At 45.3% G+C, this 16,617-nt stretch overlaps 1 protein-coding gene across 3 annotated transcripts in view; it reads left to right on the top strand.

Moving 5' to 3' along the window:
• LOC141047222 (uncharacterized) overlaps positions 1-16,617 on the top strand; it is a 371,014-nt gene that overhangs the window by 306,079 nt on the left and 48,318 nt on the right. The gene's annotated exons all lie outside the window — the stretch shown is intronic.

The raw sequence follows: 16,617 nt of genomic DNA, 5'->3' as shown, positions 1-16,617 counted from the left end.
CCACTATGTAGCTACATAGAAATAAACTCAAGACCACCAATTGTGTGGTAAAGCATGCTAATATCAGGGTATAATATAAGGTAGTACACATCTTAATTTTGTAGCAGGGGTTCAGGTAGAATTATAGAGGGGTAGACCCCTCATAGAATATAATGTAACCCCCTCATAAAATAATGTAGACCCCCCTCATAAAATATAATGCAGCACCCCACAAAATACAATGCAACTCTCTATGAGGTATAACGCAGTCCCCACCATAGAATATCATGTAGCACCCTCACAGGATATAATGCAGCCCCCCCTCATATAGTATAATGCAGTCCCACCACAGAATATAATGCAGTCCCACCACAGAATATAATGCATTCCCCCCATAGAAAATACTGTAGCCCCCTCAAAGTGGCATAATGCTGCCCCCACATATAGTATGATGTAGCCACCCCAGAATATAATGTAGTCCCCTGAGAGAATAATGCAGCCCCACCATAGAATATAATGCAGCCCCCTATAGAGTATACTGTAGCCCCCTCATATAGTATGATGTAGCCCCCCCAGAATATAATGTAGTCCCCCCACAGAATATAATGCAGCCTCCTCATAAAGTATAATGCAGCCCCTCTCCACCTCATCATTGTCCTCATCGCCACCGCCATCATTGCCTTCTCCCCCATCACCCCTATAATTCTCCCCCACCACTCCATCACTGCCCATTCCACCACCTCAATCATTGCCTCCTCCCCCACCACCATCATTGTCCATCACCTCCATCATTGCCTCCCCCACCATCATTGCCCATCACCTCCATCATTTCGTCCCCCACCATCATTGTCCATCACCTCCATCATTGCCTCCCCCACCACCATCATTGCTCATCACCTCCATCATTGCCTCCCCCACCACCATCATTGCTCATCACCTCCATTATTGCCTCCCCCCACCATCATTGCTCATCACCTCCATCATTGCCTCCTCCCACCACCATCATTGCCCATCACCTCCATCATTGCCTCCACCCGCCATCATTGCGATCACCTCCATCATTGCCTCCCCCACCACCATCATTGCCTTCCCCCACCATCATTGCCCATCACCTCCATCATTGCCTCCCCCCACCAATATCATTGTCCTTCCCCACCACCCCTCTCTTTCACACATACACAGCACCGCATCACTCTCTCACACTCACGCACAAAGCACTGCACCACATACACACACACACGCAGACACACAGCACAGCTCACCTCCCCGCAGCAGCAGCACATTCCGGCAGCCTCTTCCTCGCTGGCAGCTTTCTGTCTGACACAGCGTGCTGGATGATGATATCATCCAGCTGGGCTGTCTCAGACAGGAAGCGCCGGGCAGGAAGCAGGTGAAGTGGAGGACGGCACTCTCATCTGCAGACTGCAGTGCACACACAGGCACACTGTGCACAGCTCACCGCTTAGAAGCTGGCAGTAGCAGCAGGTGACGTGAAAGAGCTGCCACGTGGCTGCACTGTTCACATCATTTGCATAGCTTACTCGCTGCTGCTGGCTATAGAATAGAGTGTGCACGGGGCAGGGACTTAAGGATGCAGGTGCTGGGGGCGGGGCCCACCGGAGGATTCTCTGGTGTCCCGGTGCCTCAGTCCGACCCTGACTCTGCTGTGCTGACAAGTGTTCAGCTCCTCTGATGGCGTTGCCCTCTTAAGGACAGGTAACATTTGGAAGAAGTCACCTGCAAAAAGTACAATTCCCCCATTAAGTGATTGAATCATTCCAGATCCTTCCTTCAAAGATCTTAGTGATATTACAGATGGGAGTTTCCAAGAGCGCTAGATTCAGGGGTGATCCTAGTGCTGAATGAGCCGTGCGGCGTCCATCTAAGAGAGTGGTCCCAATCCCAGATGATACAGTGGCCGGAAAGATGTTATTGATTGAGAGAATTTCTGTGAGCAGCAAATTAATTACCGTATATACTCGTGTATAAGCCGAGATTTTCAACACATTTTTTTGTGCTGAAAATGCTCCCTTCAGCTTATACACAAGTCATTGGGGGAGGGGGAGTGGCGGAGCAGTGGCAGTGGCCGGCACAGTGACAGCTGCAGCTGAAGCCACCGGCTTTCAGAAGACATCATACTCACCCTCCTTGCGCTGTCACTGCATCTCCCTCACCAGATTTCTGTTGGTCCCGGCGACGGCAGCTCTTCCTTTGCTGAGCGGTCACGTGGTACTGCTCATTAAGGTAATGAATATGCACGCAACTCCACTCCCATAGGCGTGGAGCACATACTCATTATCTTAATGAGGGTACCATGTGACCGCTCAGCACAGGAGAGCTGCCGTGCCAGGACAACAGAGATGCTGCAACGGTGCGAGGAGGGTGAGTAGGACAGGGGGAGGGTGAGCCATGCATACAACGGTGGGATGGGGGTGAGCTATGTATACAATGGGACCGGGGAAGCCATGCTCAGCAGGACAGGGATGAGGAACAATGCATACCTGTTATGAGCTCATTTTCTGCTCCACCAGTTGAGAGTTCTTCCGTTTTCCCTCTGGTGGTGACAGGAGGTAGTGAGGTTGGTTTAAGTGGTAGTGATCTGCCACCTGATGTGGAGGATAACGATTGGATCTCTGGAGTATCAGACTGGATATAAGACAGCCGATGCCCTATCCTGGTGCTGGTGATTCAGTCTGCTTCTCAGGTCTTGGACTTCAGCTCTCTTCCAGTCTTCTCAAGTTAAGTTTGTTTTTTGATAATGTTCACACTTGCGCTTGTTGGTCAATTCAGTTTCTTGTGTGGTCAGCCTGCCCCTGCTGGGGCTATGCTGAACTTCCACTCTTATTTATCTGCATTTGCCAATTTGCCTTTTTGTCCCTTATTAGATTGGCCTCTTTTTGCTCTGTTTCAGAATACTTCAGAGTGCTGATATAGTGGGAGAAGTCTAGTGACTTCAGGGTTAATTTTGCTATCAGACGTGTTGGACATTATTTTTTGTAGGGTTTTTTGGCAGATTGCAGACAGTGGCTTTCCTTTCCTGTCCTTTCTAGTTAGTCTGGCCCCATCGTTTGCTCAGCCTATTTTCCTCCTCGGTGACCCATTCATAACACATACCCGGCTTATACTTGAGTCATTAAGCTTACCCAATTTTCTGTGGCAAAATTAGGTGCCTTGGCTTATATTTGAGTATATACGGTAAGAATGTTTTGCCGAAACCTCTTGGGACATCAAGGAAAAACAGTCCCCCATTTCCACTTGAAATCTAAGCCATAATTGCCAAATACTCCGATCTGTGGTCATCAACCAAAAGAGACTTATTTATTTTGACAAATAATTTAATCTTTCCCAAATCACGGCTTTTCTCTCTCAGAATCTCTCTGCCCATAACCCCGGAGTCCGGTGGAGCTGGTGCCGGTAACCCTAATGCTATTAGAGCTTTCCTACTGATACATTCGCTCCTTTCTTCTGGAGTCAGGAGGACTTTGGGGCATATGTCGGCAGTGACATTTATGTCTCAGTCCGGATTACCTCTCCTCTGCTCTCTATGCATATCTTCTCTAGGATATTCTCTGTATTTGTCCCAAAGAGCCCGGGGATTGGAAGGTGCACAGGTTGGAGTTATTATAGGGACCAGGCTTCGAGGGTGAGGTGGGAAGTGAGTGAGGGACGCCTCCTGCATTGTCCCGGTGTGGACCATCCTCCATCAGACCTCGCTTCTGGCCTCCCTGTAAGTTGTTGTTGGTTCAGTTGTACAGAAGACGCTCACTTTCCACCTTGCCATACATATCTACTATACATTGATGAAAACGTTGTCTACATTATGTCTGATCATTATTTGGTAGGTGTAGACGTCCATAGCTGATACTTGTTATTGGTTGGGATCAGTCTGTGTTAGATTATAGCGATCGTCGTCTTGGCTGTTCCACAATATTATTGGATATTGCAGAGCATCATATGATCTGTGTGTTTCTGTAATACGTTGAAGATTTTTACTTAGTCGCTGAATAATTATATCTCACCTTAGAAAGTCCCGTCCAACCATTACAATAGCTCCTTCATTAATACCGGGAGAATGAAATCCTTTTGGGCTCACAACCGGTGTCTTGTCTGCTCTTATTACAACCTGATATTCCACACTTGTCATATTTTCTAAGTCTGTTTTAAAAAGGTTTACTAACTGATGGTGTTGCTGGAAAAATCTTTGCAAATTCAAAACATTGTCTTTTTTTTTGTCTCAGGTATAACTTCACAACGTTGATCAGCTTGCATCTGTTCATCTCCCAAACAGTACATTTCTAAAAATATTGGGTCTTGATTTACTACAGGAAACATCAAACCTATTTTGTGATATACAGTGTGTCCTTAAAGTCAGGGTGCACTTTTGACCAGTCACTGGAAAGCAACAAAAGATGATAGAAATGTGAAATCTGCTCCAAATAAAAGAAAATCTCTCCCAGTTTCATACCTATTCAGAGCAGTTCGATGTGGGCTCCACTTGTTGCTCTACCCACATCCAAACGATAGTGAAGTTCTTGCCACACACGGGGAAGGACATCTGGTGTAACAGAGTGAATTCCGTCTGTGATTCTCTGCTTTAAGTGATTAATGTCGTTGATATGTTCAATGTACACATGTTGCTTCACATAACCTCAAAATTAAAAGTCTAAGGACGTCAGATCCGGGGATAGTGGTGGCCATGGCTTGACAGAACCCCTGACTATCCACCGCTGGGGGAATGTTCTATCCTGAAACTCACAAACAATGGTGGTGTAGTGTGGAGGAGCGCCGTCCTCTTGAAAAATGACACCTTCTGGAAATCGTTGCACTGCATACAATTTCAACATGTCAAGATACGTGTTTGCCGTCACAGACTGCTCCACAAAAAAAAATGAGCTTATCACCTTATTATACACCACACGTTCACTTTAGGGGTATTACATTCGTACTCAACGTAGGCATGAGGATGTTCCCACGGCTCCCTCCACTTGTGCTTAGCTGGGACAGAATGTCCACACAGACCACCCTTTCTGCAGGACATTCCGAACTCTCTTCTGTAATCATGCTTGGTTCATTTGTCTCAAAAGAAGTACTGGCACCACTGCTGCTAGACTGCTGCTGCTGTGATTGTGCGGACTCTGCCGGTAGACTTTCTTCAGTTCTGAAAATGAGAACAGACAATTTAGGTAGCTAGACAACAAACTTCAACATGGAGGATACATGTATATGTATGTATACTTACTCACGCATGCCAAGGACAGGGAGCAGAAATTGAAACTGTTTAGCAAATCTGTACAGGAAAGATGTATATCTTTGTACCATGTTAGCCAGTAGATAGAAGCATATTTAGAACTGAGAGTCCTCAGTGGTTGATGCCTTTTAATGGCTAACTGAAAAGATGGTAACAAATTGCAAGCTTTTGAGACTTCTCAGGTCTCTTCATTAGGCTAGACTAATGCAACATCTGAAGAATCACAGATTTATGTACAACACAGCACAGAAATAACGCAATAGATAAGACAAGTGATGTGAAGCAGAATTGTCATTATGGGAGAGGGCTACACATAAATTTTGGAACAGTTCATAGATAAGGAGTGTGAAAGTTTCATTGCCCTCTGATTGGGCTCTGGTTCTGTGTTGTGTGATGACCCCAGAAGGTCTGAAGAGCAAATTCCTTAATTGATGTAAAAAGACATAAATCCATGCGACACATTTATTCCTGCACTGAGGGTGTCAAAAGTTGTCGTAAATTTATACTCCCATACTCTTCTGTCTCTCTGAGACTTGAAGTTAATTTAATGTCCATCATGTTATGACCGGGGATACAAAAATGTTTTGCCACAGGTAGATTATTATTATTATTTATTATTATAGCGCCATTTATTCCATGGCGCTTTACATGTGAGGGGGTATACATAATACATACACGTACAGTAATCTTAAACAATACAAGTCATGATGTACAACGGGATGGGTGAGGATACAGTAGGCAAGGGTAGAGCTGGTCATGCAGCAGTTTTGTGGATCGGTGGTTACTGCAAGTTGTAGGCTTGTCGGAAGAGGTAGGTCTTCAAGTTCTTTTTGAAGGTTTCCATGGTAGGCGAGAGTCTGATATGTTGTGGTAGAGAGTTCCAGAGTAGAGGGGATGCGCGGGAGAAATCTTGTATGCGATTGTGGGAAGAGGAGATAAGAGGGGAGTACAGAAGGAGATCTTGTGAGGATCGGAGGTTTCGTGCAGGTAAGTACCAGGAGACTAGGTCACAGATGTACGGAGGACTCAGGTTGTGGATGGTTTTGTATGTCATGGTTAGGGTTTTGAACTGGAGTCTTTGGGTAATGGGGAGCCAGTGCAGGGATTGACAGAGGGGAGAGGCCGGGGAATAGCGGGGGGACAGGTGGATTAGTTGAACAGCAGATTTAAGAATAGATTGGAGGGGTGCGAGAGTGTTAGAGGGGAGGCCACAGAGCAGGAGGTTGCAGTAGTCAAGGCGGGAGATGATGAGGGCATGGACTAGGGTTTTTGCAGATTCTTGGTTGAGGAATGTACGGATCCGCGAAATATTTTTGAGTTGAAGTCGGCAGGAAGCGGAAAGGGCTTGGATATGTCGTTTGAAAGAGAGATCAGAGTCAAGGATAACCCCGACGCAGCGAGCTTGTGGGACTGGAGAGAGTGGGCAGCTTTAATGGATAGGTCTGTTGGGGGGGTCATGTGAGATGGGCGAAAGATGATTCATTCTGTTTTGTCCATATTAAGTTTTAGAAATCTAGTGGAGAAGAAGGATGAAATAGCAGACAGACATTGAGGGATTCTGTTTAGTAGGGAGGTGATATCTGGTCCAGAGATGTAGATCTGTGTGTCATCAGCATAGAGATGATACTGAAAGCCATGAGACTCTATGAGCTGTCCGAGGCCGAAGATCCATTCTTTTTTCTCTTATTGTGTCGATGAGTCATCAATCTCTCAGATTATAAACCCATCAAAGTGGAGCTGGCCGTGCTTTGTAGAGGACTCTCATTTTTTTATCATTATCTAAGGCCCTAGATAAAACTGAACTCTGCAGTGATATGGAACATTATTTCAGGAGACTGCGTCTGAGGTAATATTTAAATGATACCACTACAATATTACTACTTTTCTAGTAACATTTAAGTTATTCCACATATCTGCTAAATATTTACTACAATTAAGCTATCATTCTGTTCACCATATTTTTAACATTTCTAAACATTATCAGAACATCTTCAAATATTGGTGAACCCCTTCCTTTATGGGGAGCACAGCGTATGTCCATGCTGCCGGAGCCAGGGTTTTTCTTACCCTGAGGGGACGCGGAACAGTCCCCAGGCTGTGCAACTGTGCACAGCAGTTCCGCCATCGGATGGTTGAGCAGTGCTCCGGGTCTTCCCCTGCTGACCAACCATGGCTGCCATCCGCAGGGAACTCCCGAGGTCCCCAGGATGACTGCCAGTTCCAGGGTCACGAGTGTCCACTTCCCCCGTAGTAGTTCTACCTCAGGTCCCGTAGACTGTCATGGACTCTCCAGTCGAGTGTTGCAAGGTTCCTTACTCTGGGGGAATGTGGGGCAGTCCTAGATGGTATAAACAGGCACTAGAAGGGAAAGAAGGGGCCACAGAGAGTTCCGCTGCATGCGTCACGGGCCGCATCCCTGCAGGAGAACCGGGCCCTGGCTCGGGCCAAAGAGGGCTTTTGCAACAGCAGAGCCCCCAAACCGAGGGGAAGAATCGGGCAGAGGCATCCTCCGCACGGGGACCAACATCTTCCCCAGAGGGCACGGTATTCTCAGGGGATACCGAGTGGGTGCTCGGAGGCCCGATGCCGTGGACCTTGTGCCCCATGTCCTCGCAGCGGGACAGCGCAGAGGCTACATGGTCCGCCACTGGCCGGGGTAGAGATGTACTCACCCCCCGATGTCGCGGCCCTGCTCCGTCCGGCCCTCAGCTCCTGCAGGTCCGACTGCATGCGGGGCGCCGGAGTCTCCCTTGGCTCCGCTGTCTCGTCATCACTTCCGGTGCCGCCGTCTGGGATGCGCTGGGTTTCTTCTACCCGCTGTCCAGCAGGACCGGCCTCCAGGCCCGATGGTTCCGTGGGGAGCGTGAACGATGGTTCCTTCGGCTGAAGAATGTGTTCCGCCTCTGGCGCTGTCTCCGGCGTGAACTGTGGAGAGCGCGGACGCATCTCCGCTGGACGATGCAGCTCCGGGACAGCAGGCTTAGATGTCGGGGGACTCCTTCTGCAGCAGGTCTTCAAGACGGGTGAGAGCTTGCTGTTTTGGTAATGGCTCCCAGCTCCACAGGTCCGACAGTTGGGGACTCCACCTCCTGCTGTCATACTTTAATGTGGGAGGGTGTCCAGCTTTCCCACAGCGGCACCCAGCTTTGCCAGCAGTATCACTCCCATTCCGGGGGCGGGCCCGACTTAGCTGCCCCAGACAGTCCAATGTGGTACCGGACTCCTCCAGCTCTTTCAGACATTTATGTGCCATAGCCATTTCTGCACAAAGTCTCTTTCAGGGTTGCTTTCAGCAAGGTCAATCACACTCCTAAATTGTAATCCACTCCAGCAAATATTCAACCCGTTCGGCTCAGGTCCTTTAAATCTTCATCACGGTCTCACCGCCTATGTTGGTGGGGTGGACAGTGATGGATCCTGCTGACTATGGCACTTGTAGTATGTGTGCCGACAGGGGGGTGGTCCCTTTCGGCTGCGAGATGGACTGATGGCAGATTCAGAAACTCATTCAATCAGGTCCAATTTTATTGGGTGCTTGACATCCACAGCAAGCACGACAGCTTCTGCTCCTAGGCCCAGGTACCTGTCACCTCCCTCCTGCTCCTGTTGGAGAAGACTCTCCGGGTTCCTTCACCATGGCTGCTGTTAGGCCCATGGCCACAGCCCTTCCCCCTGGCCGAGTCTGCCCGCTGCGACACTTACTGCTCCTTCAGTGTCCAGCCTCCGGTACCCCCGGCCTCCTTTGTCCTGCATCCTTCGTTCTACAGCTGTCCCGTCAGGGCCATCCCCCGACTATCCATCTCTCTCCTCTGTCTCATCCTAGGCTCTGCTTTCTTCTATCTTCCCTTGAGCTCTTCTCTGTCTCTGTCGCCTCCTGAGAGAGAGCTATCTCACCCTGGGACTCTCTTTCCTTTTTATCTCCTTATCCTGGAAATCCCCTTCTTAGTCCTGTAACTCCGCCCACCATGACTCTGTGGTTTCCCTAGCCTAAAGCTTCTGTTAAGTCCTTTTCTCACTACCCTATGTCTCCATCTTGTTGACAAAACCCAGTACTACACCATCTTTTACTAATTCTAGCTGTTGTCCTACACATATACTTTCAAGTCAGAATAAAGCATTGTACACATCATCTTTTACATTTTCCTTCTTCATCAGACAGGTCCATAGGTCAGTCCACCCTCCTACAGTGGGGTTCTGCAGGGAGATGGCTTCTCAGTGCCTGATAGGAGCAGGCACTGAGAAGCTTCCTACACTGCCTGTCAGATCGCTGATCTGACACAGTGCTCTGCATGTGTCAGATCAGCGATCTGACTTTATACAGTGATGTCCCACCTTGGGATAATGTAAAAAAAAAATAACGTGTAAAAATAATTTAAAAAAAATTCCTAAATAAAGAAAAAAAATATTCCACAATAAATACATTTCTTTATGTAGAAAAAAATGAAATAAAAGTACCCATATTTAGTATTGCTACGTTCGTAACGACCTGACCTATAAAACTGTCCCACTAGTTAACCCTTTTAGTGAACTCCTTAAAAAAAGCAAAAAAACAATGCTTTATCATCATACCACTGAACAAAAAGTAGAATAACACACAATCAAAAAGACGAATATAAATAAACATGGTACCGCTGTAAACATTAACTTGTCCTGCAAAAATAGAGCCTCAATATAGCATCATCAGCAAAAAAATAAAATAGTTATAGCTCCCAGAATAAAGCGATGCAAAAATAATTATTTTTTACATAAAATTTTTTTTATTGTATAAAAACGCCAAGACATAAAATAATGATATAATGCGGTATCGCTGTAATCATACGGACCTGAAGAATAAAACCGCTTTATCAACTTTACCACACGCGGAACGGTATAAACGCCCCCCCAAAAGAAATTCATGAAATGCTAGTTTTTGTTCATTCTGCCTCCCAAAAATCGTAATAAAAAGCAATCAAAAAATGTCATGTGCTCGAAAATGGTAACAATAAAACATCAACTTGTCCCGCAAAAAATAAGACCTCACATGACTCTGTGAGCCAAAATATGGATACATTATAGCTCTCAAAATGTGATGATGCAAAAACTATTTTTTGTAATAAAAAGCGTCTTTTAGCATGTAACAGCTGCCAAACATAGAAACCCGCTATAAATAGTAAATCAAACTCCCCGTTATTACCCCCTTAGGGAAAAATAATAAAATAAAAAAAATTATTTATTTCCTTTTTTCCATTAGGGTTAGGGTTAGGGCTAGGGTTAAGGTCGGGATTAGGGTTGGAGTTAGAATTGGGAGGTTTCCACTGTTCAGGCACATCAGGGGCTCTCCAAACGCAACATGGCATCTGATCTCAATTCCAGCCAATTCTAGGTTGAAAAAGTCAAACCGTGTTCCATCTCTTCCGAGCTCTGCGATGCACCAAAACAGTTGTTTACCCCCACATATGGGGTATCAGCGTACTCAGAACAAATTGCACAATAACTCTTGGGGTCCAATTTCTTCTGTTACCCTTTACAAAATTAAAAATTGTGGTGAAAATACCATTTTTGTGGAAAAAAATATGATTTTTTATTTTTATGGTTCTACGTTATAAACTTCTGTGAATCACTTGGGGGTTCAAAGTTCTCACCACACATCTAGATAAGTTCCTTGGGGGGTGTAGTTTCCAAAATGGTGTTACTTGTAGGGGGTTTCCACTGTTTAGGCACATCAGGGGTTCTCCAAACGCGACCGATCTCAGTTCCAGCCAATATTGCGTTGAAAAAGTTAAACCCTTCCGTGCTTTGCCATGCGCCGAAACAGTGGTTCCCCCCACATATCAGGTATCAGCCTACTCAGGACAAATTGCACAATAACTTTTGGGGTCCAATTTTTCCTGTTTCCCTTGGTAAAATAAAAAAAAATTGGACCTAAAGTAATTTTTTGTGAAAAAAAGTTAAATGTTAATTTTTTTAAACATTCAAAAAATTCCTGTGAAGCACCTGAAGGGTTAATAAACTTCTTGAATGTGGTTTTGAGCACCTTGAGGGGTGCAGTTTTAAGAATGGTGACACTTTTGGGTATTTTCTATCATATAGACCACTCAAATTAACTTCAAATGTGATGTGGTCCCTATAAAAAATGGTGTTGTAAAAATGAGAAATCGCTGGTCAACTTTTAACCCTTATAACTTCCTAACAAAAAAAATTTTGTTCCAAAATTGTGCTGATGTAAAGTAAACATGTGGGAAATGTTATTTATTAAGTTTTTTGTGTGCCATATCTCTGTGATTTAAGGGCATGAAATTTCAAAGTTGGAAAATTGTGACATTTTCTAAATTTTTGCCAAATTTCCATTTTTTTTCCAAATAAACTCGTCATATCATAGAAATTTTACAACTAACATGAAGTACAATATGTCACAGGAAAACAATGTCAGAATCACCGGGATCCATGCAAGCATTCCAGAGTTATTACCTCATAAAAGGACAGTGGTCAGAATTGTAAAAATTGGCCCGGTCATTAACATGCAAACCACCCTTGGGGGTTAAGGGCAGGGCCGGACTGGCCATCTGGCAATTTGGCAAATGCCAGAAGGGCCTGTCTGGTTGTGTGCTGAGTTGTCTGCTACATTGTTATCAGAATCTGCATCCTCAATACGCCAATACTGTTAACAGTTTTGACAGAGCAAAAAGTCGCTGGCTCCGTTACTTACCCCAGCAGGTTGAGGATGAGGTGTCTGGATGAGGTGAGTAGAGGGATCTTTTTTTAAATTTTGGGTGGCTGTGGGGGACCATCACACTATATAGGGACCTGTGAGTTGGACCATCATAGTATATACTTTATGGAGGGACTGTGAAGTGGACCGTCATACTATAGTGAGGGCTGTTGGGGTTACCATCATACTACATAGGAGCTGTTCGGTGTACCATAATATTATAAAAGGAGCTGTGGGTCGTACAATCATACTATATAGGGGGGTTTATTGGGTGGGACCATCATACTATATAGGGTCTGCGAGGTGTACCATCATAATATATAATGAGCTGTGAGGGGGACCATCATACTATATGAGGGTGTTGGAGGGACTATCGTACTATATGGGAGACTGCGAGGTGGACCATCATACTATTTTGGATGGGGGATCTTCATAATGTGTAGGGTGGCTGTGGGGGGACCAACTTGCTATATAGGGGGCTTGTGGTGGGCACCATATTGTGTGGGGTGACTGTGGTGAACATTATACTGTCTGGAGGTCTATGGGGTACATTGTACTATGTTGGAGGCTGTCACGACCATCATACTGTATGGGATGGTTATGAGGGACATCATGCTATATGGGGGCTGCGGGGTCATCATACTGTATGGGAGCTGCGGGTCCTCATACTGTTTGGGGAGCTTTGGTGGGCATCAGACTTTATATAAGGGCCTGTGGTGGACATCATACTGTGTGGTGGTCTGTGGTGCCTCTAATACTGTATATTGGGGGCTGTGGTGAATACCATACTGTATGGGAGGCTATGGTGACAATCTTACTGTGTGAGATTCTGTAGGGCATCATACTTTTTTTGTAAAAAAAAAAAACCTGAAAAACCTGAGAGCCTTAGCCAATAAATGTTAAAATATATATTTTAATACATTACAAAAAGTTATATTAAAAACAACAAACAAAAGAGGGAAATATCACACATAAGCTTTTGCCACACCATGTACCACAAGGGTAAATACGGCCATTTGTTACAAAAGAATTTGGCTCTTATCGGAAATTCATTGGTGACATACTGTATGTAGGGTGATTAGACCAGAAAATTATAATTATTGTTGACTATTATCCTATAACAATAATGAAATGTCCAACTTCCTAGAGTATGTCACAAATGTGACAAATGCCTATGTGTGATATTTCCCTCTTTTATTTGTTCTTTTTAATATAACTTTTTGGAATTCAATACAATTTATATTTTAAAATGTATGGGTTTTGCTCCCAGTTTTTTTTCAATTTTCTATGTAGTTAGGGGAGAGAGCTTTAATCTGAATTCTATAGTTTGTGTAAGGTTTAAGGGGTCATCACACTTTATGGGGACATAATAGTCATGAAAGGGGTATCATAGTGGTGAGACCACTTAGGGGCTTCAGTAGGTGCAAAATAACTGTCTAAGGCTAGTTTCACACTTGCTTTTTTTTGCAGCGCGTTTTTCCCGCAAAAAAACGCATTGAAAAAACGCATACAAAAGCATACAACTGCTGCGTTTTTTTCAAGCATTTTTATGAGCATGCATGAAAAAAACGCAGCGTTTTTATGCGTTTGTATGCGTTTTTAGTGCGTTTTTACCGCGTTTGCGTTTTTTTCCAACATTTTTAGGTGGCCCCTCACACTACCCAAACCATGACTTTACTAACCCTAACCCTGACCCTAACCCTAACCCTGACCCTAACCTTAACCCTAACCCTGACCCTAACCCTTAACCAAATCATACTTAACCCTAACCCAAACCCTAAACCCTAACTAACCCTAACCCAAACCCTAAACCCTAACTAACCCTAACCCTAACCCTAACCCTGACCCTAACCCTAACCCTAACCCTGACCCTAACCCTAACCCTAACCCTGACCCTAACCCTAACCCTAACCCTGACCCTAACCCTTAACAAAACCATACTTAACCCTAACCCTGACCCTAACCCTAACCCTAACCCTAACCCTGACCCTAACCCTTAACCAAACCATACTTAACCCTAATCCTGACCCTAACCCTGACCCTAACCCTAACCCTGACCCTAACCCTTAACAAAACCATACTTAACCCTAATCCTGACCCTAACCCTAACCCTGACCCTAACCCTAACCCTGACCCTAACCCTAACCCTAACCCTGACCCTAACCCTTAACCAAACCATACTTAACCCTAATCCTGACCCTAACCCTGACCCTAATCCTTAACAAAACCATACTTAACCCTAACCCTGACCCTAACCCTAACCCTGACCCTAACCCTAACCCTAACCCTGACCCTAACCCTTAACAAAACCATACTTAACCCTAATCCTGACCCTAACCCTGACCCTAACCCTTAACCAAACCATACTTAACCCTAACCCTGACCCAAACCCCAACCCTAACCCTGACCCTGACCCTAACCCTAACCCTAAACCCCCTTAACTAACCCTAACTCTAACCCAAACCCCTAAATTCCATGGTTAAAAAAAAAAAACGCATATGCAAAAAAACGCATACATGAGTATGCCAGTGCGCACATATGCGCATCCATAGGCTATAATGGCCATTTTTAGCGCAAAACGTGCGCATATGTGCGCATGCGCTTTTTTGCAGGGCCAAAAAATGCAACATGCTGCGTCTGGAAAATACAAACGCACACCCCAAAAAAACGCAGCGCATGAAAATCGCATACATGCGCTTACAAGCGCGCAGGTATGCGCACCCATGTTAAATATAGGGGAAAAAACGCATGCGCACATATGCGTTTTTTTCCAGCGCTAAAAAACGCAAATGTGAAACCAGCCTAAGTGCTGCAATAAATTTCATTCTTAAAATGTTGGGAGATCTGCTCTTCTTCGACTGTGACATGATAGGACATTTTCTTTGGGGCACCAGTCATCTATGTACCCCACTGCTCAGGAGCATTATTACAATAAGGAGGCACTGAGGGTCAATATAAGGAGGCACAATGGGGGACTGTTATCATTATGGGAAAGCAAGGAGGCAATATTATTATTAATATAAGTGCGCAGAGGGGATATTTGTATTATTATAAGGAGGTACAGGGTCATTATTATAAGAGGCAGAAGGGAATTATTATAAGAGGCACAGGGGAATTATTATAAGGTAGCACAAGTTGTGGTTTGTATAGAGGTGATAAAATGTTTAGGACTAGAGGATTCTAGAAAATAAGTAAAGTGAAAGTGTGTGTGTTTTAAATTTTATAGGGACAAATTATAGATGGAATAAGAGGTCAAGGGGGTCTGGACTGAATGCAAAAAAAAAGGGAAAATGAATGACGTCAATCAGCGTGACGTCACTGGTGAGAACCTGCAGAATACACACACATATGCTCTGCAGTGCACTGGTGTAAAATTGATCACCATTATATGGTCATTGTATGGCGGTAATATCAGTCCTAGTACAGAGGTTTAGGTTAAAGTAGTCCGAGCTTGATTTCTTCCAGACAGGGTAATATTAGTAATGTATCCCCATCTGGTGCTCTGGGTCGAGGACACCATGGGCCTGTGTGATCTCAAATGACCACTCTCTGCTCATTCTTCTCGACCTTTCTGCAGCTTTCAACACTGTTGACCACCCTTTCCTACTCTCTAGGCTCCAGTCACTAGGCATTAAGGACACTGCTCTCTCCTGGTTCTCCTCCTATCTTTCTGACCGCTCTTTCAGTGTTCTGTTCTCTGGCTCCACTTCATCTCCTCTTACTCTCACTGTCGGGGTACCTCAGGGCTCAGTCCTTGGCCCCCTTCTCTTCTCTCTCTACACTGCCCCAATTGGACAGACCATCAGCAGATTTGGCTTTCAGTATCATCTTTATGCTGATGACACACAACTATACACATCATCCCCTGACCTTACCCCCGCTGTACTACAGAACGCCACTGACTGTCTGTCTGCAGTCTCCAACATCATGTCTGCTCTCTATCTGAAACTCAACCTCTCCAAAACTGAACTTCTTCTGCTCCTGCCATCTACTAACCTCCCTAAATCTGACATTTCCCTCTACATGGGTGGCACCATAATAACACCCCGACAGCAGGGGCGCTGTCTGGGCGTTATGTTTGACTCCGATCTCTCCTTCACCTCCCATATACAATCTCTTGCCTGCTCGTGCCGCTTACACCTAAAGAACATCTCTAGAATCCGCCCTTTTCTCACCATGGAAACAACAAAAACCCTCACTGTCGCCCTGATCCACTCCCGCCTGGACTACTGTAACGCTCTATTAATTGGCCTCCCCCTCACTCGACTCTCCCCTCTCCAGTCCATCCTTAATGCAGCAGCCAGGGTTGTCCATCTGGCTAATCGTTTCTCGGACGTGTCCGCTCTTCGCCAGTCGTTACACTGGCTGCCCATTCATTACAGGATACAATTCAAAGTACTTGTTCTCACCCACAAAGCTATCCACAGTGCGGCACCCCCTTACATCTCCTCCCTCATTTCTGTCTATCGGCCTAACCGACTACTGCGCTCTGCAAATGACTTTCGACTAACCTCTGCCCTAATCCGTACCTCCCACTCCCGACTCCAAGACCTCCCGTGCTGCGCCAATCCTCTGGAATGCTCTACCCCAAGATATTAGGACCATCCACAATTTGCATAGTTTTAGGCGCTCGCTCAAAACACATTTGCTCAGAGCGGCCTATCACATTCAGTAATCAAAGTCATTTTATGCTTGTGTGTGT

The sequence above is a fragment of the Dendrobates tinctorius genome, unplaced genomic scaffold (genome assembly GCF_039654945.1).
Source record: "Dendrobates tinctorius isolate UK_male_01 unplaced genomic scaffold, ASM3965494v1 ptg000126l, whole genome shotgun sequence".
Lineage (NCBI taxonomy): Eukaryota > Metazoa > Chordata > Amphibia > Anura > Dendrobatidae > Dendrobates > Dendrobates tinctorius.
The sequence above is the reverse complement of the archived record's forward strand: the minus strand, read 5'-3'. Positions and strand labels throughout refer to the sequence as shown.